General features: G+C 48.3%; 1 pseudogene; it reads right to left on the bottom strand.

Moving 5' to 3' along the window:
- Nucleotides 1-21768, bottom strand: part of LOC141917618 (dimethyladenosine transferase-like) — a 36199-nt pseudogene extending 14431 nt beyond the window's left edge.
- Nucleotides 21769-24326: the final 2558 nt, after the last annotated feature.

The raw sequence follows: 24326 nt of genomic DNA on the forward strand, positions 1-24326 counted from the left end.
AATTCATTCTTTAGACTAATCACAAAGGCCACAATTTATCCTTGAGGGTTTCTGTGTTGATGAATGTTTGAGGCATCAATTCCTTCAGTTTCTTACAACCTCCAACCCTGATTTCAAGTTTGTTTGCCAGACACCCAGGGGAAAATGTGCTTCAGAGAAGCATGTTGCCGAAGTTTTTGCCAAAGCAACTCCACTGCTTTAAGTGCTTGCTATTTCCACAATTGATACTTATGTTCCCTGGACTCTCTTCTGAAGTTCACCAACAAATCAAGGGTCAATTTCACAAGCAATAACCTGAAAACAAAGTATATATTTGTAACTTTATATAACTCCTACTAACTGGAATTAAAATCCAAATTGTAAAAAAACCTGTAACTATTGCTAAATTATTAAATAATTCTTAAATATTTCCTATTATGCTATGTACCTTTCCCTACCATCACCACCACCAAATGTGCAAGACATCGCATAAATGGATAACAGCAATGTAGTTTGATAAAACTATACAAAATTTACACGAGCAGATAAAAACTCATTGAAATTATGCAAATATCATTCATAGAGTAATTCTACTTATTTGAATCAGATAGCTGAAGATCCTTCTGTTTGCCATAGTCTAAGCCACAATGTAGTTTGAGCTTGGTTGGGGGGGGGGGATTCACACTTACTTTTTAAACTTTCTTTAACATCTTTACTGTCAGGTTACCAGTTCCTGGGCCTACTTCCAAAATGACATCTGTACATTGCAAGGCAGCCTAAGAACAAAGGGCATTTCAGTATTTTTCTAGAACCAATTTCAAGTAATCATTTAATTTTAAAATGAAAGGTACATGCAGCTCAATAAAATCTGACATCAGCTAACAGAGGAGTGTGAACATCATTTAGAAAGGGATGGGAGGGAAATGGTGAAAACTAATTTATGAGAGAGCCTTGGCGAAGTATAGAAAAGTAAATAAGCACCCAACTCAACCCCCAAAGCAGCTCTGGTCAATCACTTCCTTCACCTGATTCCCTAAGGGTGTATTCAAAAAAACTTCCCAGGCCTGAGGGCAGAAGCTGTTGGGCACCACAGGCATGGAGGATGCAGGCTTTTCCTCATCCATAGGGAACCCACGTTAGCCTGTCTGAATGCCTCAGCACTATTTTCTAAGCTCAAAGTCTGCTGTCAGGCAACACAGACTGAAAAGACTTAACCCAAAGCAATTTTGCAATGCTAGACAATACATCCTAAAAACATTAATAAGACAACATCAACACTATACAAAAATTTAAATTCACATAAGGATCCCCCGTCGTGACTCAGAATATCTTTCTCCAGGGGGTTTTACCTGCAAGAAAAAGGAAAGAAAAGCTTCTCGGTTCATTTTGAGAACCGGAAGTGGGTTATAATTAGAAAGATGGGATAATCCACCTTGTATTAATTTTGTGCTCCTTTCCATGAGCATCTTTGGCTTTCCAGGTGTACTTGCTTATTGGGGTATCCAATACCAATGGTACTGCTCCCACCGTGGGGAGTTCGACTAAGACAGGTTGTCCTGGCAAAGGAGATGGATTTCTGGGGTGGTCAGGGCCATGTGGGGCTGGCATGATGGTTGGAGCTTTTGGATAGAATGCTGTGATCTTTGGGCATCCATTTACTGACACATTTAACTCCACTTCTCCCTACTGCAGAGGCCATAAATCAAAAGCCTTTTGAATGGTTTCTTTAGCTAATTCAAAAGCAGCTTGCTGTTCATTTCCCCATTCAAATTCATATTTTTTCCTTGTCACCTTGTACCAAGGGGTTAAATTTTATCCCAAATGGGGAATATGTTGCTTCCAGAAGCCGAATAGCCCAATAAATCTTTGAGCTTCTTTTTGTCTTGCGGTACAGCAAAATCTAAAAAAATTTTTCTTTTGTTGGGCTTTAAACAGTATTTCTCGATGCCCACAGTGCCACTGAATTCCTAGAAACTTCACTGTCTGAGATGGTCCTTGGATTTTTTCAGGGTTAATTTCCCAAGCCTTCTGTTTCATGTGATCTACCACTAATTCAAGAGCTTGTTGTACCTCCTCCTCATCATTTCTTTGAATCAAAACCTCATCTATATAGTGACTTAATTGTGTGTGAGGAGGCAGCTGTATTTCATCTAAGTGTTCAGCTACAATTCTATGACAGACAGTGGGGCTATGCAACCACCCTTGTGGTAGTCTGGTAAAAGTGTATTGCCGGCCCTGCCATGTGAAGGCAGATAGATCCCAATGCTCTTCTGCAATCGGGATGGTAAGAAATGCATTAGCCAAATCTATTACAGCGTACCCAGTTCCTGGATGTTTCTGAACTTCTTCTATTAAAGTGACAGTGTCTGGCACAGCTGCTGCAAGCGGTGCAGTATGTTTGTTCAGTTCTCTAAAATCCACCATCATTCTTCAGGATCCATCACTCTTCCTGACAGGCCAGATCGGATTGTTCCATGCTGTCGTGGTCGGCTTTAAAGCTCCTACATCTAATAAATCTCTAATTGTCTGTGATATCTCTTCATGTCCTCCCGGAATTCTATACTGCTTCATTGTGACTAACTTAGTTGCAGCTGGGATCTGCACAGGAGGCATTTTTACTTGACCGACGGTAACAGGTCTGGCACTAATACAGGGTTTAACTCCAAATTGATACTGACCATCAGAAAGATTTAAAGTTAGTCTTTTTAGAATCTCTATACCTTTTATATATCCAAGAACGGGGACAATCATGACTGAATATAATCATTTTGGGAGGTTTCTTATTTTCATTTCTATTTGTGTTTGTACAGCTTTAATCTATTTTCCTCCTAAACCTGTAATAATTACAAGTTGTCCTTTAAATTTCTTGGGATTCCAATATATTAAGGAGGCCTCCGCTCCAGTGTCAATCAGCGCATTTACAGTTTGTGGGGACTGCGTGTTCTAAAAAAAAAATTTAAGCTCCACATGGGGTTGTCAGTCCTTCTGCACCCACTACCCTGGAGCTTGGCCATTAATTCATTTGTACTGATCATAATATTGATTCACTTCCTCTGCCTCGTGCAAAGGGTACAAGTCAGAAAATGGTGCCTAATCGTCTTTCACCCCCGGAAGTGGTGATCCACTTATGGGGGGGGGGGGGGGGGAAGGGGGCCTTCCGTGGGCAGATGCAGGGTCCCGTTGAGGTTCGAGAAGGGGCGCCGTAGGCTGAGTTGTCCCTGGATTCTTAGTTTTAGAACTCTGCACTCTCTTGCTAGGTTTATTCAGCCCTCTCTGTGTATATATTCACCACAGCCCGTTAGTTGGAACACTGTTGATTTTTTTTTTTTTTTTTTCCCCACGAGACATGCTGTCTTTTAGCAAAGCCATAAACATTTCCTTACGAGAAATCCTACTTTCACTGTCTTTAGGGCTGTCTCGAGTATCTCGATTCCCTGCACTCCTTCGGGGGTCCCACTCCCCAAGGTCACCCTACTGCTGTATTATCTATCGCATCAAAAAGGGGACCTCCTATCTCAGTAATCAAAAGAGTCATGATAACATTTTTACAGTAGTACCGCATCTCACACACTCACACACACTCTTAGATTAAACACATCGATCTGATATTACCACACAAGGAGCTCCCTTACACCATTTACACAAACAACACAGAATTACACTTATAACCACAAGTACCACTAGGACAATTATGACAAACGACAAATCCAAATTTAACACCATACGTACAATAAACAAGTTCCAAGTCTCAGAGTCAATATCGGTGCCAATGGTCAAAGTTCACAACAAATCCAGCCCTCTCCTTTTTCTATACTTATATTGTGCTACTCGCACTGTGGCTTTCTCTGCCACTGTCTGATAAGTATCCAGCTTATCAGCAAGCAACTTATTCCAGCATTGCAACATCACTATTTGACTCTGTAAATCACATATCTGTCGCTCCATCTGGGAGCGCTCCAACAACAGCCTCTCTTTACTCTGGTGTTGTTTTCTATATGCAGTTAACGAAATCCATCCCCGTTTACTTGAATTTGTAGTCTCTTTTCCTTTTCCAATAGGTATCCTTTTCATATAATTTAGAACATCTAATGGTTCGGCTTCTTTCAGCCAGCTCTCCCATTGTTTGCATGGTTCTCCGACCTGAGCCCACTCCTGGGCCCGCGAACTACAGGGAGGATTTTCCCAACCAGGAGTATCTGGTGGACTTGACAAATTTCCTTTGAATTTAAATAATGGCATTTTTTGTCAGATCCCACTTCTGACACCAATTTATGTTTTGCTGATTAAGGATACCAATTAAACTCAGACACCAGAGTGAAAAGCGCAGGTGTATTTTACTGGTGATAACCAAATAATGTAACAGCGTAATACAGAGAACATGCAGGAAGAAAAGGCAGAATAGTGCACTTAAAGCAACAAACAGGAAAATACAGGGTAATGCATCAAATCATTACTACATGAGAGAGAGAGAGAATAGTAATTAAGAGAAATACATCACCACTTGCATATATTATCATCATCACCCAGACCCGCAGGCGCTGGGCAGCCCCGGTTACAGCGAGGATTTGGAGAGCCTGTCCCGGCAAGTGGGAAATCCTACGCGGTGCGTCCACCCGTAGGTGAGGCTTCCAAAGTCGCTGTGAGCGGGTCCAGACTTATATACCAGAGATCGACAAGCCAGAATAACTGGCACCTTTGTTCTGAGCAGAAAATTTCTGGTTTCATCCTCCTGTTGGATTCCACCCAAAGCCTGGCCAGGGCTCGGGGGGGGAACCAAGGGAGTTTCTAACAAGGCCAAATACGTGGGTTCTCAGCCTTGAACACGGCTAAACAAGGGAAGTTGGATAGCCCAACAGATCCACTCTCCAGGTTGGGTCTCCTTCGGGGTCCTTATACAAGACCCGTAGTTTAATTGCAGTGTCTGTTGTAGTAGTAAAATAACATTCTGCTGCCGTCAAAGCAGAATGATTTCTGCTAAAGAAATTAAGAGTATATAAAGCCATTACCAGTTGATTATGTGGTGTGTCCAGAGAATTCCCCCTTCTTTGTTTTAAAATCAAGGCCTTTAGTGTACTGACCATCAGAAAGGTTTAAAGTTAGTCCTTTTAGAATGTGAATACCTATTATATTTTCAGAAACAGGGGGAAACATGACTGAATACAATTGTCCGGGGAGGTCTTGTATTTCCCTTTCTATTTGTGTTTGTACGGCTTTTCCTGGAGTTCCCATATGTTAAGGAAGCCTCTGCTTCAGCATCAATCAGAGCATTTACAGTTTGTGCGGACCATAATATTGATTCACCTCCCTTGCTTCCTGCAAAGGGTACAAGTTAGACCCAGACATTTGTTTTTGGTTGTGCTAGCACCCAGACTGCAAAGGTGATACTTCTGAGGAGGGCGATAAAAACGGTCGCACATTTCATGCTGGTATCCATTGCGGACCACGAGCTGTAGAGACACAAGCATACCCACGTCCCCAAGTAACAAGGTCCCATGGGCCTTCCCACTTGCGGGAGATAAGATCCCGCACTAGGACTTTGGCATGAGGAACAGATACTTCGTTTGAGCTCTGTAATGACAAAAAATGTGTTAATATCACAGGGTTATTGGAATAGAATCACAGAATCATAGAATCATTCAGGTTGGAAAAGACCCTTGGGATCATCGAGTCCAACCATCAGCCCTACTCTACAAAGTTCTCCCCTACACCACATCCCCCAGCATCTCATCTAAACGACCCTTAAACACATCCAGGAATGGGGACTCCACCCCCTCCCTGGGCAGCCTATTCCACTGTCTGACCACTCTTTCTGGGAAAATTTTTTTCCTAATGTCCAGTCTGAACCTCCCCTGTTGCAGTTTAAAGCCGTTCCCTCTTGTTCTGTCACTAATCACCTGTGAGAAGAGACCAGCACCAACCTCTCTACAATGTCCTTTCAGGGAGCTGTAGAGAGTGATGAGGTCTCCCCTCACCTTCTCCTCCTCACACTAAACAGTCCCAGCTCCTTCAATCGCTCCTCACAGGATTTATTCTCCAGGCCCTTCATGAGCTTCGTTGCCCTCCTCTGCACTCGCTCCAGCACCTCGAGATCTCTCTCGTATTGAGGTGCCCAAAACTGGACACAACACTCCAGGTGTGGCCTCACCAGTGCAGAGTACAGGGGGACTATCCCCTCCCTACTTCTGCTGGTCACACTATTTCTAATCCAAGCCAGGATGCCGTTGGCTTTCTTGGCCACCCGGGCACACTGCCGGCTCATGTTCAGCTGCTTGTCAATTAGAACCCCCAGATCCTTCTCTTCCAGACATCTCTCCAGCCACACCTCCCCAAGCCTGTAGCCATGCAGGGGGTTGTTGTGGCCCAAGTGCAGGACCTGGCACTTGCCCTTGTTGAAGCTCATCCCGTTAACATTGGCCACTGATCCAACCTATCCAAGTGTCTGCGAATTTACTGATAATGCACTCTATGTCCTTGTCCAGGTTTCGACCAGGATGGACTTAATTTTAATTGGAGTATTTCATACGATGTGATGTCATGCCCAGGGATTTAGGTGGGCGGGCTCTCTCGCTTTCTCTCTCTCTCTCATGCACGCCATCTGCTCGTCTGGCCGATGGCCGTGTTGTTGCTGTGGGGGCGGTCGCTGCGCTCGGTAAGCCACTGCTGCATTTTACCTCTTTCTTTTTGGACTCACTATTGTTACTGTTGTTCTCTTGTTATATTTAGTAAATTCTTTCTTTTTATTCAACCCACGAATTCTCGTCTTTTTGTCCCTCTCCTATTTTACCAGAGGGGGGAGGGGGAGGTGAACGGCCGGCCACGTGGCCTCTGGCTGCCGGCTGAGTTCAAACCTCAACAGTTTTTGGCACCCAACGTGGGGCACCGAGGTTTTTTTTTCCTTTTTGTCTGAGATGACAACAAAACGGGTAAAATGTGGATTGCTTGGCTCCTTAAGATCTTACCACCTCATTTGCAATACGTGTTTCCCATGCTGTTGCTCACCTTCCGTGAGAGGTGGGTTAAGGTTTTGTTTCTGTTGTACTATGTGATGCTCATCTATGATAGCATGCGGTCATCAGCCCTGGGGCTATTTACAGCTGTGTTTGAGAAATTCGGGGAGTTCAAATATCTTTGGAATGTTGACAAAAACATGTTTGCCGTGATGTTAGGAGTTAGTGTTTTCCTGCATGTGGTTCAGGTTGTTTATGGTTAAGCTACTATTTAAGATTAACCAAGTAACAGAAACTGCAGCCACTACAAGCCCGAGGACAGGCGCTGCAGCTGAACCAGAGAACCAACCCACGACAGTGTCAGTTGCTCCCAGACAGAAGAAGAAATACACAAGAAAATCCCCTCGCAGTGTACAGGGTGAGGATGAACCAGGCCCATCACGAGAACAGGAGGAGGCAGAGCCAGTGATAGTCACCCGATCCTTATCCCTGAGTGAGTTGTGAGACATAAGAAAAGATTCCAGCCGCCATCCAGGTGAGCAACTCGTTACCTGGCTGCTGCGGTGCTGGGATAGCGAGGCCAGTGGCATGGAACTAGAGGGCAGGGAGGTGAGGCAGCTGGGATCCCTGTGTAGGGAAGGGGGCATTGACAAGGCCATTGGAAAGGAGACACAAAATCTCAGTCTCTGGAAGCGACTTCTGTCAAGTGTGAGGGAGAGGTATCCCTTCAAGGAAGACTTTGCATGTCGACCAAGTAAGCGGACCACTATGGAGAGAGGCATTCAATACCTGAGGGAGCTAGCTGTGCGGGAGGCAGTTTACTATGACCCAGATAATGCACGGCTACCCACAGATCCAGATGAAGTCCGATGCACCCGGCCCGTGTGGAGGAAGTTTGTACGGAGCACACCCTCATCATATACCAGTGCATCAGCAGTAATGGACCGGAGAGACGAAGAGGGACCAGCAGTGGATGAACTGGCTCGCTGACTACGACAATATGAAGAAAGTCTCTCTTACCCCCTCGTTGCAGCTGTGGAGAAATTATTTCATGAATTCCAGCAATTTAACGAGAACATGTCCTACTCCCCACCTGCACGGACCAGAATCTCGGCTATTAGGAGCAGTCGTTTCCCTACTCGAGAGAACCGGTACACACCACGGGGGGAGCTGTGGCATTGCCTGCGTGACCATGGAGAAGACATGAAGAAATGGGATGGAAAACTGACCTACCTCCTAGAAGAGCGGGTATGTGAGCTGGAAGGAAGAACAAGTACAAAACGGGGTTCTTTTAGGAGAAATGCTGCTCCAGTTTCCAGTAATCAAGTGCCCAAACGGAGCAGAAAGGTCGACTTTGCTCATGATCCTATGAGAAGAACTTCTGACTTGTATTTACAAGAAGTGGGTGACCAAGATGAGGCTGAAACCCGTGCACACCACACTAACCCATTTGTCGTTAGCGAGTATTATGACCAACATTAGAGGGGCCCTGCCTCCAGCCAGGCGGAGGACAGGGACAACCGAGTTTACTGGACCGTGTGGATTCGATGGCCTGGCACATCTGACCCTCAGCAGTATAAGGCTCTAGTGGACACTGGTGCGCAATGCACCCTAATGCCATCAAATTTTTAAGGGGCAGAACCCATTTGTATTTCAGGAGTGACAGGGGGGTCTCAACAGTTGACTGTATTGGAGGCCGAGGTGAGCCTAAGTGGAGAAGAGTGGGAAAACCACCCCATTGTGAGTGGCCCAGACGCTCCATGTATTCTTGGCATAGATTATCTCAGGAGAGGGTATTTTAAGGACCCAAAAGGGTATCGGTGGGCTTTTGGTATAGCTGCCTTGGAAACAGAAGGAATTAAACAGCTGTCTGTGTTACCTGGTCTCTCAGAGGATCCTTCTGTTGTGGGATTGCTGAGGGTTGAAGAACAACGGGTGCCAACTGCCACTACAACCGTGCACCGACAGCAATATCGCACCAATCGAGACGCTGTAATCCCTATCCATAGACTGATTCGTCAGCTAGAGAGCCAAGGAGTCATCAGCAAGAGGCACTCCCCCTTTAACAGCCCCATATGGCCAGTGCGAAAGTCTAATGGAGAGTGGAGATCGACAGTGGACTATCGCGGCCTGAATGAAGTCACGCCACCGCTGAGTGATGGCTGTTTCCTTGGCATTAGAGGGGAAGGCTAGTCACAGGGAAATGACCTCTAAGCTTACCTCCGACCTTTGCGGGACAGTAGTAAGAAATACAGTGTGCCAGTGCTGGGCTGGATGTTCAAAGGGAGGGTCCCCTCTACACACCATGCAGCTGATGCCACGTGGAGTAAATGGGTCGCATTAATCACACAAGGGGCTCGAATAGGGAGCCCCAGCCATCTGGGAATATTGGAAGTGATCACAAACTGGCCAGAAGGCAAAGATTTTGGAATGGCACCAGAGGAAGAGGTAGCACTTGCTGAGGAGGCCCCACCATATAATAAACTACTGGATAACGAGAAGCGATGTGCCCTGTTTACCGACGGGTCCTGTCGCATTGTGGGGAAACATCGAAGGTGGAAAGCAGCTGTATGGAGCCCCACACGACGGGTTGCTGAAGCTGCTGAAGGAGAAGGAGAATCGAGTCAGTTCGCAGAGGTGAAAGCTGTCCAGCTGGCCTTGGATATCGCTGAGCGAGAAAAGTGGCCGGTGCTCTGTCTCTACACTGACTCATGGATGGTGGCCAATGCCCTGTGGGGGTGGTTACAGCAATGGAAACGGAGCAACTGGCAGCGCAGAGGCAAACCCATCTGGGCTGATGGATTATGGCAAGATATTGCTGCTCAGGTAGAGAATCTGGCTGTGAAAGTACACCATGTAGACGCTCACGTACCCAAGAGCGGGGCCACTGAAGAACATCAGAACAACCAACAGGTGGATCAGGCTGCCAAGATCAAGGTGGCTCAAGTAGATCTGGACTGGCAACATAGGGGTGAACAATTTATGGCTCGCTGGGCCCATGACTCCTCAGGCCATCAGGGAAGAGATGCAACATATAGATGGGCTCGTGACCGAGGGGTGGACTTAACCATGGATGCTATTGCACAGGTTTAGTGGTTTAATCCCTGCAGGGGTCTGAGACCACGCGGCCGCTGCCCCTCCCCCACACATTAGTAAAATACAAAGCCCCGATTCTGAGATAAGGAAAGGTTTAATAAAACAGAGCAACAGCAACACAACAAACAATAACAATAAGAATAACAGTGATAACAATGAACAGAGCAAAAAATATATATATACCGATACAGCAGTGAGAGAACCGGCTGAGCCAACTCACGCAATCCGATTCTTCCCGCGCTCGCGCCAGGATGTGACGTCAGCATGATATATGAATAACTCAGCTAGAGCTTCCCTCCACTGCTGGGGAAACTTAACCCTGTCCTGGCTAAACCAGGACAACAGGTAATCCATGAATGTGAGACATGTGCTACGATCAAGCAAGCCAAGCGGTTAAAGCCCATTTGGTATGGAGGATGATGGTCAAAATATAAATATGGGGAGGCCTGGCTGGTTGATTATATCACGCTCCCACAAACTAGGTACGGCAAACACTCTGTGCTTACAATGGTGGAAGCAGCCACGGGTTGGTTGGAAACTTAGGCCGTGCCCCATGCCACTGCCCAGAACACCATTTTAGGCCTTGAGGAGAAAGTCTTACGGCAGCATGGCACGCCAGAAAGGATTGAGTCAGATAATGGGACACATTTCCGAAACAACCTCATAGAGGCCTGGGCCAAAGAACATGGCATTGAGTGGATATATCACATTCCCTACCAGGCACCAGCCTCTGGGAAAATTGAGCGATACAATGGGTTGCTGAAAACTGCACTGAGAGCAATGGGGGGTGGGACTTTCAAACACTGGGACGTGCATTTAGCAAAAGCCACTTGGTTAGTCAATCCCAGAGGATCTGCCAAGCAAGCTGGCCCTGCTCAATCAAACCTCCTACATACCGTGGATGGGGATAAAGCCCCCATAGTGCGCATTAGGAATATGTTGGGGAAGACCGTCTGGGTTACTCCTGCATCGGGTAAAGGTAAACCCATGTGTGGGATCACTTTTGCCCAAGGACCTGGGTGCACTTGGTGGGTAGTGCAGAAGGATGGAGAGGTCTGATGTGTGCCTCAGGGAGATTTGATTTTAGGTGAGAACAGCCAATGAACCAGACTGTCAAATAACCCTGTCATTGCAATTGGTTTCTCGCAACATCCCTGTGCCACATCCAAAGCCTCCTGCTCCACCGACTGAGCCAACTCCGCCTCATTCCTCAGCCTTATAGACTGTCATGACAGATGGAACCCGAAGTTATGGACTAAATGAACTCAGCAGACATTGTGGAAGGATGGCCCATAGACTGAGGGAATGGTATCTGTGAGACCTGGGAAAAAGGGGTGGTGATTCCTTAGGATGGATTTGGAACCTGAGCGTGACGTCAGTGGTATGGAATAAGGGCTGGAGACTGTCCTGGTTTCGACCAGGATGGAGTTAATTTTCATTGGAGTATTTCATACCATGTGATGTCATGCCCAGGGATTTAGGTGGGCGGGCTCTCTCGCTCGCTTTCTCTCTCGCGCACACCGTCTGCTCGTCGGGCCATGTTGTTGCTGTGGGGGCGGTCACCGTGCTCGTTAAGCTACTGCTGCATTTTACCCGTTTCTTTTTGGACTCACTATTGTTATTGCTGTTTGCGGCAACTGAGGCATGGACTCCCGATGAAATCCAGAAAGAAAGAGAGTTTCTTGTTACAACGATACATACTTATGCTCTCGGATGCTGTCAGTAAAGCTCTTACTTCATCATTAGCAAATCAGCAATCAGACAGCTATCAACCTTTTCTCCTATCAGCATCAGACCACTCTAACACGCGCTGTGCAGACCAATCACCCTCTCGTTCACGCGCTGTTCTTACAGTAGCAACTTCTCACAGCTCAGCACTTTCCCACAGTTCAGTGTTGCAGCTGGCCGTTGTTTTTCCCTGCCACCTTGGCATAACCCAACAGCCTCTTATCTTTCTCCCAAGGCCTGTTTTTCATCAAAGCCTAGCTCTTTCTCACAGGCTGTGCAAGGCTGGCAGGCCAATGTCTCCCACAGTTGTTCTCTTGTTATATTTAGTAAATTCTTTCTTTTTTTTCAACCCACGAATTCTCGTCTTTTTGTCCCTCCCCTATTTTACCAGAGGGGGGAGGAGGAGGTGAATGGCTGGCCACGTGGTGTCTGGCTGCCGGCTGAGTTCAAACCTCAACAGTCCTTATCAAGATCATCAATAAAGATGTTGAACAGAAATGGTCCCAACACCGAGCCCTGAGGAACACCACTTGTGACCGGCCGCCAGCTGGATTTAGCTCCATTGACCACCACTCTCTGGGACCGTCCATCCAGCCAGTGCTTGACCCAGCAGACCGTTCGCTCATCCAGGCCATGGGCAGCCAGTTTTTCTATGAGAATTCTATGGGGAACTGTGCCGAATGCTTTTCGAAAATCCAGGTAGATAATATTGACAGCTTTTCCCTCGTCCAATAGTCGGGTCATCTTGTCATAGGAGATCAGGTTTGTCAGGCAGGACCTGCCTTTCATAAACCCATGCTGACTGGGCCTGATCCCCTGGTTGTCCATTATATGACTTTTAATGGCACTCGAGATGACCTGCTCCATGACCTTCCCTGGCACCGAGGTCAGACTGACAGGTCAATAGTTTCCTGGATCCTCCTTCCTGCCTCTCTTGTAGATGGGTGTCACATTTGCCACCCTCCAGTCCAATGGGACCTCCCCAGTCAGCCATGACTTCAGGTAAATCATGGACAGCGGCTTGGCGAGCACATCTGCCAACTCCCTCAGCACCCCTGGGTGTAACCCATCCGGTCCCACAGACTTGTGTGCATTCAAGTGGTGTAGCAGGTCTCTGACCACCTCCTCTTCAACTGTGCTGACCTCAGACTGCTTCCCCTCCCCATCTCCCAGCTCACGAGGCTGGGTGTCCAGGGAACGGCCAGTTCCACTGCTAAAGACTGAGGCAAAGTAGGCGTTGAGCTCCTCAGCCTTTTCCTCATCCTTAGTTACCATGTTTCCCTCTGCATCCAGTAAAGGAGGGAGATTTTCCCTAATCCTCCTTTTGCTGTTAATGAATTTATAGAAACATTTTTTGTTATCCTTAACAGCTGTAGCCAAGTTGAGCTCTAGCTGCGCTTTGGCTCTCCTAATGCTCTCCCTGCATAACTTCACTACATCTTTATAGTCTTCATGAGAGGCCTGGCCCCTCTTCCAAAGGCAATAGATTCTCCTTTTGTTTTTGAGATCCGGCCAAAGGTCCCTGTTTAGCCAGGCCGGTCTCCTTCCCCGCCTGCTTGTTTTTCAGCACACGGGAACAGCCCGCTCCTGTGCCTTTAAGACTTCGCTCTTGAAGTATGTCCAGCCTTCCTGGACTCCCATTTCCTTCAGGGCAGCCTCCCAAGGGATTTTGTTAATCAGTCTTTTGAACGGGTCAAAGTCTGCCCTGCGGAAGTCAAAGGTGGCAGTTTTACTAACTGTGGTGGTTTACCCCTGCTGGGGTCTGAGACCACGCGGCCGCTGCCCCTCCCCCACAAAGGGAGCGAAATACAAAGCCCCGATCTGAGATAAGGAGAGGTTTAATACAGCAGTGCAACAGCAACACAACAAACAACAACAATAACAATAAGAATAACAGTAATAACAATGAACAGGGCAAAATATCTACCAATATAGCAGTGAGAGAAAACCCAGCGGCGCGAACCCCACGCGATCACCGATTCTTCCCGCGCTCTGGCGCCTGGACGTGACGTCAGCATGGCATATGAATAACCTGGCTAGAGCTTCCTCCCCCACTGCTGGGGAAACTTAACCCTATCCTGGCTAAACCAGGACATAATCCACCCCTTTAGTCTATACCATGTGCGTCACATCCAGCTGCCACTTAGCAATTAGCATTAACAAAGAAAAATTAACAAAAGCACAGTATAACTCACGGTGTGTTTTCCCCCACAATCAAGTCCCCTTGTGGTACGCATCGGACCTCTCCATCCTTCTGCATCACCCACCAGGTGCACCCAGGTCCCTGAGCAAAAACAATCCCGTGGATGGGTTTGCCTTTGCCCGGCGCAGGACTAACCCAGACCATTTTTCCCAGCAGGTCCCTCATGCGCACCACAGGGACATTATCCCTGTCTAAAACACGTGGAAGTTTTGACTGAGCCGGGCCAGCTCGATTGGCAGATCGTCTTGTGTTGACTAACCAAGTGGCCTTTGTCAAATGCGTGTCCCAGTGTTTGAAGGTTCCACCCCCCATTGCTCTCAATGGAGTTTTTAACAGTCCATTGTAGCGCTCGATCTTCCCGGAGGCTGGTGCGTGGTAGGGGATGTGGTAGACCCACTCGATGCCGTGTTCTTCTGCCCAGGCATCTATGAGGTTGTTTCGGAAGTGAGTCCCATTGTCCGACTCAATCCTCTCTGGGGTGCCGTGTCGCCACAGGACTCACTCTTCAAGGCCCAGGATGGTGTTCCGGGCGGTGGCGTGGGACACTGGATAAGTTTCGAGCCACCCAGTGGTTGCTTCCACCATTGTGAGCACGTGGCGCTTGCCTCGGCGGGTCTGTGGCAGTGTGATGTAGTCGATCTGCCAGGCCTCTCCATACTTATATTTCATCCATCGATCTCCATTCCGCTGGGGCTTCACCCGTTTGGCTTGTTTGATCGCAGCACACGTCTCGCATCCGTGGATGATCTCTGCGATGGTGTCAATGGTGAGGTCCACCCCTCGATCTCGAGCCCACCTGTATGTTGCATCTCTGCCTTGGCGGCCCGAGGTCTCATGGGCCCACCGGGCTATGAACAGTTCACCTTTACGCTGCCAGTCCAAGTCCACCTGAGCCACCTCGATCTTAGCAGCTTGGTCCGCCTGCTGGTTGTGTTGAAGTTCATCAGTGGCTCGACTCTTGGGTATATGGGCGTCCACATGGCGCACCTTCACAACGAGGTTCTCCACCCGGGCTGCAATATCCTGCCATACTTCAGCGGCCCAGATGGGTCTGCCCTTGCGTTGCCAGTTGTTTCCATTGGTGCAACCACATCCACAGGGCACTTGCCACCACCCACGAGTCAGTGTAGATATAGAGCCTCGGCCACTTTTCTCGCTCAGCAATCTCCAAAGCCAATTGGATGGCTTTCACCTCTGTGAACTGGCTCGATTCACCTTGTCCCTCAACAGCTTCAGTGGTTTCTCGTGTGGGATGCCACACTGCAGCCTTCCATCGTCGATGTTTTCCCACAATGCGGCAAGACCCATCAGTGAACAGGGCATATTGTTTTTCTTCCTCTGGCAGCTCGTTATATGGTGGGGCCTCCTCAGCACGTTTCACCTCTTGTTCTGGTGACATCCCAGCATCTTTGCTCTCTGGCCAGTTCATGATCATTTCCACTAATCCTGGGGGGTCGAGGTTCCCTATTCGAGCCCGTTGTGTTATCAACGCAACCCATTTACTCCACGTGGCATCTGTTGCATGATGTGTGGAGGGAGCCTTTCCTTTGAACATCCATCCCAGCACCGGCAGTCGGGGTGCCAGGAGGAGCTGTGCCTCAGTGCCGACCACTTCTGAGGCAGCTCGAATTCCTTCGTACGCTGCCAGTATCTCCTTCTCAGTCAGGGTATAGTTAGCTTCAGAGCCTTTGTATCCCCGGCTCCAAAAGCCTAGAGGTCGGCCTCGAGATTCCCCATCTGCTCTCTGCCAAAGGCTCCAGGAAGGGCCATTCTCCCCGGCCGCGGTGTAGAGCACGTTCTTAATCTCCTGCCCTGCTCGGACTGGCCCGAGGGCCACTGCCTGGGTAATCTCCTGCTTAATTTGTTCAAAGGCTTGTTGCTGCTCAGGGCCCCATTTAAAATCGTTCTTCTTGCGGGTCACATGGTAGAGAGGGCTCACAATCAGGCTGTAGTTTGGGATGTGCATCCTCCAGAACCCCACAGCGCCCAGGAAGGACTGAGTCTCCTTTTTAGCGGTTGGTGGGGCCATGGCTGTTATCTTGTTTATCACCTCCATTGGGATGTGGCGACGCCCATCTTGCCATTTTATTCCTAGGAACTGAATCTCCCTTCCAGGCCCCTTAACTTTCTGTCGCTTGATGGCAAAACCAGCCTTCAGGAGGATTTCAATTATCTTCTTTCCTTTCTCAAAGACTTCCTCAGCTGTGTCCCCCCATACAATGATATCATCAATGAACTGCAGGTGTTCTGGAGCCCCACCTTTCTCCAGTGCAGTATGGACCAGTCTATGGCAAATGGTGGAGCTGTGTTTCCACCCCTGGGGCAATCGATTCCAGGTGTACTGGATACCCCTCCAAGGGAACGCAAACTGTGGCCTGCACTCTGGTGCTATTGGGATGGAGAAGAACACGTTAGCGATGTCAATCGTGGCGTACCACTTGGCTGCCTTCCACTCCAGCTCATACTGGAGCTCTAGCATGTCCGGCACCGCAGCACTCATCGCTGGCGTAACTTCATTCAGGCCACGGTAGTCCACGGTCAGTCTCCATTCGCCGTTAGGTTTTCTCACTGGCCATATAGGGCTGTTGAAAGGTGAGTGAGTCTTGCTGATCACCTTCTGGCTTTCTAGTCGACGGATCAGCTGATGGATGGGGACCAGGGAATCTCGGTTAGTGCGGTACTGCCGCCGGTGCACCTTCTTGGTGGCAATTGGTGCTCGCTGCTCTTCAACCTTAAGCAACCCCACCACCGAGGGGTCCTCTGAGAGGCCAGGTAAGGTGGACAATTGCTCCACCTCCTCCAGGGCAGCTATACCAAAGGCCCACCGGTACCCTTTTGGGTCTTTAAAGTACCCTCTCCTGAGGTAATCTATACCTAGGATGCACGGGGCACCTGGGCCAGTCACAATGGGGTGCTTATGCCAGTCCTTCCCAGTTAAGCTTACTTCAGCTTCTAATAGGGTCAGCTGTTGGGACCCCCCTGTCACTCCGGAGATGCAGATGGGTTCGACCCCACTGTGGCTTGATGGCATCAGGGTGCACTGTGCGCCAGTGTCTACCAAGGCCTTATATTCTTGTGGGTCTGATGTGCCAGGCCATCGGATCCACACCTTCCAGTAAATCCGATTATCCCTTTCCTCCACCTGGCTGGAGGCAGGGCCCCTCTAATCCTGCTCACCATCACTCACTTGATCTAAGAGTGACTCCTGCAGGAATGACTTCCTGGTCCCCTCAAGAGGGTCAAGCATACTGTTGGCCATTCTATTCTGTCTGGGGGATTTCTGACTAGACACTGGAGCTGCGTCTCTCTTGGAAGACTCCCCTTTCATGGTGGTCTTCCCTTTCAGCTGCTGTACTCGTGCAGCTAGGGCGGAAGTGGGCTGTCCATGCCACCTTCTCATGTTCTCCCCATTGTCGCGGAGGAAGAACCACAGGGTGCCCCGTGGTGTGTACCTTCTACCGCCCTTCTCTTGGGTGGGGAAACGCCTGCTTCTAATGGCTGAGACATCGGCCCGTGCAGGTGGAACATAGGACATGTCCTGTTCCACTTTCTGGAGCCTCTGAGACAGTTCCTCTACAGCTGAAACCAAAGCATGTTGGGAGGAAGGGAGATTTCCCTCATATTGCCGGAGCTGGCCAATCACTTCGTCCACTGTCTGAGTGTCTCGCCACCAGGACGCTACTGCTAATGCTTTGGAATGTGCCTCTGGTCCACTTTGCAGGAACTTCTGCCACATCAGCTGTGTGCAAGGGGCCTGATCTGGATCCATTGGTGACTGCTCATCATTCAGATCACCATAGACCATGTCAAACACAGCCAATTCCCTGAGGTTTTGGATGCCTTTCTCCATGTCGGTCCACTTGTCTAACCGACATAGAGCATCATCCTTGTAGGGGTACCTCTCCCTCACAGCGAGCAGGAGTCGCCTCCAAAGGCTGAGGGTTTGAGCCTGTTTCCCTATTGCCTTGTCAATACCAGCCTGCTTGGCTAAAGGTCCCAGCTGCTTGGCCTCTCTCCCCTCCAATTCCAAACCAGCAGCTCCACTATCCCAGCACCGGAGCAGCCAGTTGCAAATTTGCTCGCCTGTAATGCGGCTGAAATCCTTGCGCATATCTCGCAACTCACTGAGGGATAGAGATCGGATGGTTACCTCCGGCTCTTCCTCCTGCTCTCGTGATGGGCCTGGTTCATTATCACCCTGTACATTGCGAGGGGATTTTTTGGTATATTTGGTTTTCCGTATCGGGGCAACTGATACTGGCACTGCTTGTCCCTCTGGCTCAGCTGCTGTACCAGCAGGTTCACTTTCAGACCCTGCAGCTCTCTCTTCCCCTTGAGGGCAGTGATCAGTGTTAAGGGCGATGCAGTAAGCATGGGCAAGCCCCCAGCACATCGCAGCGAGCTGCATCTCCCGGGGTTTGTCAGATTGGCAGCACACCTTTTCCAAACACTCCACCAGTTTATCAGGACTCTGCACTTGTTCGGGAGTGAAATCCCAGAACGTTGGGGGTGACCACTGACTCAGGCACTTGCCCATCTTCTCCCACATACCTAGCCATTTATAACTATCTGCCCCTGGGGCAGGTTTCCGGGTGGTGCTATTGTTGGAGAAGTACCGCATGGCCCAAAACAAGATCTGGCAGACATTCAGAAAGCACAGAGCTGCAAGCACACTGGCCTGGGTGCTCCAGGGATAGCTGAAACTCTCAAAAACCGAGAGGATCTCTTCCCCTGGCTCACCCACAGAGGGGGTGAGACCCCAAACAAAAGACCAGGCAGCAAACAGGTACCGGTTCACCCCCACAAGCAGCGAAACGAGCCCATTATAAGCAGACAGTAGCCAGTACAGTAAAATAAAACCCTTGACACATTTTCCACCGACAACAAACACCAGTACTAGGAGCACACAGTGGAGATGAGGATTAATCCAGCCCCACCACGCAATCTAATTGCCCAGCATTGCAAACATTTCTTATCAAACAATACAAGTAAAAACAGAAAAATTACACCTAACAGATTGCTCTAACACACCTTCTCCTTTTGTCCTTATTTCAGTCTTCTCCAGCCCCACGTTGGGCGCCAAAGTTGTGGTGGTTTAGGCCCTGCCGGGGTCTGAGACCACGCGGCCGCTGCCCCTCCCCCACAAAGGGAGTGAAATACAAAGCCCCGGGGCTGAGATAAGGAGAGGTTTAATACAACAGTGCAACAGCAACACAACAAACAGCAACAATAACAATAAGAATAACAGTAATAACAATGAACAGGGCAAAATATCTACCAATATAGCAGTGAGAGAAAACCCGGCGGCGCGAACCCCACATGATCACCGATTCTTCCAACGCTCTGGTGCCTGGACGTGACGTCAGCATGGCATATGAATAACCCGGCTAGAGCTTCCTCCCCCACTGCTGGGGAAACTTAACCCTATCCTGGTTAAACCAGGACACTAACCCCTCTCTTTGTTTCTCCAAGGATCGAAAACTCAATCATCTCATGATCACTGCACCCCAGACAGCCTCCAACCTTTACCTCCCCCACAAGCTCTTCCCTGTTCACAAGAAGGTCCAGGAGGGCACCTTCCCTGGTCGGCTCACTCACCAGCTGTGTGAGGAAGTTATCCTCCACACATTCCAGGAACCTCCTGGATTGTTCCCTCTCTGCTGTGCTGTGATCCCAGCAGATACCCGGGAGGTTAAAGTCCCCCACAAGAACAACAGCAAGTGACCACGAGATTTCTCCCAACTGTTTGTAGAAAGCTTCATCCCCCTCACTGCTTTGGTTGGGAGGTCTATAGCAGACTCCCACCGCAAGATCTGCTTTATTGGCCCTTAACCTAATCCAAACACCCTCAACCCCATTATCACTATACTTGATTTCTGAGCCCTCACAGCATTCTCTTACATACAGGGCCACTCCGCCACCTCTCCTTCCCTGTCTGTCCCTCCTGAAGAGCTTGTAGCCATCGATGGCAGCACTCCAGTCATGTGAGGCATCCCACCACGTTTCTGTGATAGCTACTATGTCATAGTTCTCATGCTGCATCATGGCTTCAAGCTCCCCCTGTTTGTTGCTCATACTGTTAGCATTGGTATAGATGCACTTGAGATGAGCTAATGAATCCAACACCTTTTTGTGAGTGTGGGCCCCATTCCCTACCAGACCCTTCTCAGGTGCTTCCACAGTTCCTAAACATCTTTCCCTTCTCTCAAATGAAGTGACAGAGGGAGAACCCTCACCAGTCCACCATCCTTCAAGCTTTGGAACGCTTCCCTTAAGCTTATTCCTAACATGCCCAGTTATCTCCCCCTCCCCCCTCATATCTAGTTTAAAGCCCTGTCAATAAGCCCTGCTAACTCCTGCCCCAGAATCCTTCTCCCCCTCTGGGACAGCTGCATCCCACCTGTCTCATTTGTCACCAGCAGACCAGGTGCCTTATAAACCTTGCCATGATCAAAGAACCCAAAATTCCGACGGTGGCACCAGTCTCTGAGCCACGTGTTAATCAGATGTGTTTTCCATCCTCTCTCAGTGGGTTTCCCTTCCACTTGAGGGATTGATGAAATATTGTGGGATGGTAAGATGATTCAAAGTATATATTGCTTTAGCAGGACGGCTGTGTGGCATGTCTCCTTGCATTCCTCCTCTTTGTTTTTCAAGCAGTCGCTTGAGAGTAGCATGGGTACGTTCGACAATGGCTTGTCCTGTGGGGGAATGAGGAATGCCAGTTACATGAGATACACCCCATTGGTGTAAAAATGCACGGGTGCGGGCTGCCACATATCCTGGGCCGTTGTCTGTTTTAATGCGGTGAGGGATGCCTAAAGCTGCAAAGGCAGATCTCCAGTGCGAGGAAACATCTCGACTTTTCTCTCCAGAATGGGCGGTGGCCCATACAGCTGTGGAAAAGGTGTCAACAGAAACATGTATATATTTCAAGCGCCCAAATTCAGGTATATGAGTAACATCTGTTTGCCACAACAGAAGGCTCTGTAGACCTCTATGGTTAACTCCTAGCTGAGGCACAGATATGTGTTGTTGGCAGTCTGGACACGAAGCTGTAATGTCTTTGGCAGCAGAAGGAGTCAATTCAAACTGTCGTTGTAATGCTCTGGCACCTTGGTGGAAAAAGGCATGAGAAGTCACAGCTTGTTGAAATTTGTCCGGAAGAGGAGCAGCCCAAGCTGGGGCTGCAAGAGCATCAGCTCGTGCATTACCTTCATTAATGAACCCTGGCAGTGCAGTATGGCTTCAGACATGAAGCACATAAAAGGGTTGCGACCGAGATTGCAACTCATGCCACAAAGTCTTTAAAAGAAAAAACAGATTCTTATTGTTCACGTCTTTTAAAAGAGATCTATCTAATCTCTTAACAAAGCTGGGGATGAGCCTCTTGAACCAAGTAATAAGTGATAGGACAAGAGGGAATGGCCTCAAGTTGTGCCAGGGAAGGTGTAGACTAGATATTAGGAAGTATTTCTTTCCGGAAGGGGTTGTTGGGCGTTGGAACGGGCTGCCCAGGGAGGTGGTGGCGTCCCCATCCCTGGAGGTGTTCAAGAGGCGGGTTGACATAGCACTTAGGGATATGGTGTAGTTAGGATCTGTCAGTGCTGGGTTAATGGTTGGACTAGATGATCTTCAAGGTCCCTTCCAACCTAGATAATTCTGTGATTCTGTGAACATCAGCTACATAGGCAGAATCTGTAACTATATTTAGTGGAACATGAGGAAATCTTTGAAAAGCCATTGCAACAGCTTGGAGTTCCACTAACTGAGGAGACCCTTCTTCTCGTCCGATAAGGTCTTGCCATTCACCATCCTGTTTCCATGTAACAACTGCTTTTCCAGTCTTTCCGGACCCATCAGTAAAGATAGTAAGGCCAGAAAGTGGCACCGGAGAGACCAAAGGACATTGCACAATTTGCAATTCCAAATGCATTTGCAGGAGTTTATGTGATGGTAAGTGGAACGATATTTTCCCTGAAAAATCCAACAGTGACATTTGCAGATCCGTACTGTTTGCTAAACACCAATCAAGATAGTCATTTTTTTATGGGAACCACAATGTTTTTTGGATCTTGGCCTGTTAATTGCACACAACGCTGACGGCCTTTACAAATTAATTTTGCTACCAATTCTATGTGAGTGCTTACTGTTTTCTTTGGTTGATAAGCCAAAAATACCCACTCCAATATTAACAGTGGATCAGTGAGTTGCTCATCCCACTGTCCTAGAATGCCTACTGGGTGATTGTTGTTTAGCATGACATACAGATTAACTTCAAGCTGGTCATTAATCCTATAAACTTGCTTATTTGCAACAGCGTCAGCAACAATATTCAAAACAGCTTTTGCCTCTGAGGACAGTTGTTGGGCTGAAAGTAGGTCTGAGTCTCCCTTTAAAAGGTGAAACAGTGGAGCCAAAAGGAAATTTGTAATGCCCAGCAAGGGCCGTAACCAATTGATTGTACCCAATAACTTCTGCACATCATTCAAAGTTTTTACTTCATCATTAACTTGAATTGGTTGTGGCTGGATAGTGTGATCTAATATTTTCACCCCTAGATATCCCCAGGGCGGCAGTGTTTGAACCTTTTCAGGGGCAATGTGCAAACCATATATTTCCAGCACCTGTCGTAAAAGTGGCATCACTTCCTGCAAATGCATTTTTGTTGGTTGAACTGTTAAGATGTCATCCATATAATGATAACAATATACATTAGGGAACTGTTTCCTAACTGTTGAAAGAGCTAAGGCAACATACCACTGGCAAATGGTCGGACTGTTTTTCATGCCCTGGGGCAAGACCGTCCAATGATATCTTTTACAGGGTTCTTGATTGTTTACTGTTGGAACTGTAAAGGCGAATTTTGGGGCATCATCAGGATGCAACGGGATCGTAAAAAAACAATCTTTCAGGTCGATTACACGTATGTCCCATTCTCTTGGTATCATTGTTGATGAGGGCATCCCGGGTTATAAGGCGCCCATACTTTCCATCACTGCATTGACTTGCCTGAGGTCATGCAGCAGCCTCCATTTGCCAGATTTCTTTTTGATTACAAAAACAGGTGTATTCCAAGGACTATTAGAAGGTTCAATGTGGCCTTGGTTTAATTGCTCTTGTACTAAGGACTGCAGGGCACATAGCTTTTCTTGGGACAGGGGCCACTGATCAACCCAAACAGGGGTAGTTGTCAACCATTTCAAGGGAATGGTTGGTCTCTTTGTGCCCTCTGTGACAGTGGCCCCTATGAAAAACCCCCTGGCTGTGAACTGATAGTCGTGCCCCACATTCCCAGTACATCTCATCCCCATAGATTTAGAGGGACTGCCACTACATAGGGCCGTACTGTGGCCACTTGTCCTTCTGGGTTAACAATTTGAACTGGCATAGTACTCTGACGAGTGGTCGTGGCTCCTCCTATTCCTGCTAATGCTACCCCAATATTTATCGTTGGCCAATTTTTGGGCCAATCTTGGGATGATATAATAGTGATGTCAGCTCCTGTATCTATCATGCCCTTGATCCGCACATCTTTTGGAGTACCTTTGGATAACAAAACGATACATGTCATAATAGGACGTGAAGATCCAATGTTCTGTGCCCAATAGATCTGCGGAGTACCTGTGGAGCCAAAACCCCCAGTTCCCCTGGTCCGTTGTTCCGCGCCCGGGGCCTGTGAAACAAACGGTACAAGTTGAGCAATAGGACAATTAGCAGGAACAGTTACTGGTGGAGATGGCGTCCACATCACAGCACAAATTTGACCCTCATAATCTGCATCAGTTATTCCTGGGAGAACAAACAATCCTTGTAAAGTAGTACTAGATCGTCCTAACAGCAAGGCACTTAATCCATTCCCTAACGGGCCATATGCCAGGAGAGGAGCTTTGTGAACTTTCTCATCAGAAATAGTCACTGACGTGGCTGTGGCGACATCCACTCCGGCACTTCCTGAGGTTTTTGCTGTGAGTCCGCCACATAGGCCTGAAATGGATTCCGAGGAGCTATTTGCGTGGCAGTGCGGCCCCCCCTTGTGCTCCGCCCTCCGTTTCCCTGACTATGACGGGGTATCAGGGGCTGTCCCTGCACATTAAATTTCAAGCGACAGTCCTTGGCATAGTGCCCTGGTATTTTACACCTTGCACAGAGTATGTTTGCAGCAGGCATATTGTTAACATGCTCTTTTCTTGGACAGTTCTTTTTAAAATGTCCTGTTCAGTCACAGCCATAGCAAGGTCCATCCCCCCTTACTGCAACAGCAACTGTTTTTGCCAGTGTCTCCATTTGATGTATTGCTGTCCCAATCTTACTGCAGGCATCTATCATTTCTACCAGTGAGGGATTAGCACTGCGTAATGATGCAATTACAC

The sequence above is a fragment of the Strix aluco genome, chromosome W (assembly GCF_031877795.1).
Source record: "Strix aluco isolate bStrAlu1 chromosome W, bStrAlu1.hap1, whole genome shotgun sequence".
Lineage (NCBI taxonomy): Eukaryota > Metazoa > Chordata > Aves > Strigiformes > Strigidae > Strix > Strix aluco.